The 3,250-nt window shown below is 36.5% G+C and overlaps 1 non-coding gene across 1 annotated transcript; it reads left to right on the top strand.

Annotated features, from left to right (window-relative positions):
- Nucleotides 1–1,806: 1,806 nt before the first annotated feature.
- Nucleotides 1,807–1,912, top strand: LOC114900072. The gene has a single exon (XR_003794699.1). It is a non-coding gene; the product is annotated as a U6 spliceosomal RNA (small nuclear RNA).
- The last annotated feature ends 1,338 nt before the right edge of the window (nucleotides 1,913–3,250 follow it).

Genomic DNA, 3,250 nt, shown 5'->3' with positions numbered 1-3,250 from the left:
TTACAGATCTTAATTAGAGTAAGAATCAATAAAATAAGAGCTCAAAGATGAGACAAAATAGCAGATTTGGATAAAAAGGGAAAATGAGGAGCTGGGGGGAAAAAAATCAAGAACCAAAACAACAACATATGAAATCTAACAAATAAATTAGAAAGAAGAGGGAATGGGGCTTAAAATTTAATTAATAACATGAAGAAAAAAATCATCCCAGGACAATAAGAGAAGAAAAACAAAAAGTTTAGAGCAAAAATGCACCAAAAAAGGAACGATTTTGTCCATGACATAAAGAACCCAACACAGGTAAGATAGAGCTGACTCAGAGATATAATACAGAAAAAAATCCCTGAAATAAAATAACTAAATTTTCAGATTGAAATTGCATATCATATACTAGGGGGAAAAACTGTTACAGAATATGCAAACAGAGACACAATCTAGTTAAATTATTGAACTTCAAAGGTGAATAAGTAACTTTTCAGGAATTCAGAGAGATAAAACAAGTCACCTCCAACTGCTCATAGCAACTTCAATGCCAAAAAAAATTGGAGAAGTAGCTAAAAAAGAAAAATCTGAGGGAAAGAATGTAAGCATAAGAATATTATACCCAGCCAAGTTATCATTCAACTATAAAGGCAATCAGCTGACATTCTCTAACATGAGGAAACTCTGGGAGTATAGTACCTCTGAATCCTTCCTGAAAAAAATACTCTGTTGAAATTCAAGAACACAAGAAGGAATCAAAATACAGAGTATGGAGATGGTAACTTTGAAAAAGCCCCATGGTGAACACCAAATTCACATAAATATTGAACAATAACGTAAATGGTCCATAATATCTACTTTATAAATCTGGACAAAGAAAAAATAGTAAAACAATTAAAATCAAGGGGTGAGGGAAGAGGTTGAGAGAAAGTGTGAGGTGCTGATTACCTTATCTAAAATGTGATAAGACTTCTGTCCACAAAATTTTAAAAACAGGATTAGGTAAGTAAGATCTACATAATGGCTCCCATCTTTTAAAGATTTCCATATATTTCTTAATCTAAAAGGCACTTTAGGGCTTCCCTGGTGGCGCAGTGGTTGAGAGTCCGCCTGCCGATGCAGGGGACATGGGTTCGTGCCCTGGTTCGGGAGGATCCCGCGTGCCGCGGAGCGGCTGGGCCCGTGTGCCATGGCCGCTGAGGCTGCGCGTCCGGAGTCTGTGCTCTGCGACAGGAGAGGCCACAGCAGTGAGAGGCCCGCGTAACGCAAAAAAATAAATAAATAAAAAATAAAAGGCACTTTAGTAACTTGTATATCTCAGAGTAAGGAAATATTTATCTGAAGCTTAGCATGTCTTCAGTTTCCCTTCCGGTTTTTTTTCTGTTGAATTAAAATAAAATTAATTTTAATTTTTTATTTTATAATAATATGTACAATATAATCCCATTTCTATAAAATTATTTCTATCAACCCATTTTTTCTGTCTCTCATATGCAGAGAGAGATAGTTGGAATAGTATCTAAAGTATTAACACTACTTATTTCTGGCTAGTAGCATTTGGGATGATTAGTTGCTCTTTTTAAAAAAAAAAACTTTTCTATAGTGCTTCAACTTTTAAATGAGGGTATATTTCTTTTATGAAATGACAAAGTTACTTAAAATAATAATAAATTCACACAAGTACATTTTAAATAATAATTGACAGATTTTTTTTGCAACTTCAAAAAAGAGAAAAGAGACCCTCTGGTGAAAAAGCACAATCAATCAAGCAAATTTAAAAAGTGTCTAAAGCCTCCTTCAAGGTCAGTTTTAAAATCACCTTGGGTGCTTGCTCCGGCAGCACATATGCTGAAATTGGAACAATACAGAGAAAATTAGCATGGCCCCTGTGCAAGATGACACACAAATTCATGCAGCGTTCCATACTTTTGATGCAGTTGCTGTGGAAGACAGTATAGTAGTTCCTCAAAAAAAAAAAAAAATAGAATTACCTTATGATCCAGCAATTCCTCTTCTGAGTACATAAACAAAAGAATTCAAAGCAAAGTCTCGAAGAGATAGTTGTACATCCTTGTCTATAACAGCATTATTCACAATAGACAAAGGTGGAAGAAACCCAAGTGTCCACTGATGGATGAATGGATAAACACAATGTGGTATATACATATGATGGAATGTTATTCAGACTTAAAAGAGAGCTCAGTAAAAAGGAAGGAAATCTTTTCACATGCTATAACATGGATGAACCTTGAAGACATGCTAAGTGAAATAAGTCAGTTTCAAAAGGACAAATAATGCATGATTTCACTCATATGAGGTACCTGGAGTAGTCAAATTCATAGACACAGAAAGCAGAATGGTGGTTATCAGGGGCTGGGAGGACAGAGGGATTGAGATTTATTGTTTAATTGGGTATAGATTTTCCGTTAGGGAAGATGAAAAATTTGGGGAGACGCAGGATGGTGATGGTTGCACAGCAGTGTGAATGTACTTAATGCCATGAAATGTACACTTAAAAGAAGGCTAAAATGGTAAATTTTATGTTATGTATATCACATTTTTGTTAAGATCACCCTGCAAGGAAAAGCCCATGTAATTGGGGAGGTGGAGAGAAGGTGAGGGACTGTAGATATGACTGAAGGTTTTGTGTCAAAAGAGGCAGCCAAGCTAGAAAAAATGCCCTTATAGACTGAACTGTAAACTAATATATTTTTTTAATATTTATTTAATTACTTTATTTATTTATTTGGTTCTTAGTTGTGGCAGGTGGGCTCCTTAGTTGTGGCTCACGAGCTCCTTAGTTGCGGCTTGCCAGCTCCTTAGTTGTGGCATGTGAACTCTTAGTTGCGGCATGCATGTGGGATCTAGTTCCCTGACCAGGGATGGAACACAGGCCTGCTGCATTGGGAGTGCAGAGTCTTAACCACTGCACCACCAGGGAAGTCCCAAATAATGCATTTTAATGTGTTCAAAAAGGTATGTTTGAGCAGCCAGTCAGGAGACCAAGGTGAAGTGGGTTCTTTAACTTACAGTGTGTGACTGAACAGATGTTGATGTTTAGGGCATGTTATTGGTCTTTGTTCACAATGTTTATAATGATGATGCCTATAAGATGTTCAATGCAAATTTCCTGACATGAAATAACTGGTTAAGAAAATTTTAACAAGATAATATGAGCTCCTGAGCAAACCACGGTATCGGCTGGAGAAAGTGAACAGATGGAGGTAAGATTCTGCACAATTGCAGAAGTGGCAGAAGCGGGCTCAGA

This window comes from Monodon monoceros, unplaced genomic scaffold (assembly GCF_005190385.1).
Source record: "Monodon monoceros isolate NGI ecotype Baffin Bay Population unplaced genomic scaffold, NGI_Narwhal_1 Super_Scaffold_18, whole genome shotgun sequence".
Classification (NCBI taxonomy): Eukaryota; Metazoa; Chordata; class Mammalia; order Artiodactyla; family Monodontidae; genus Monodon; species Monodon monoceros.
This window is presented reverse-complemented; position numbering and strand designations above follow the sequence as displayed.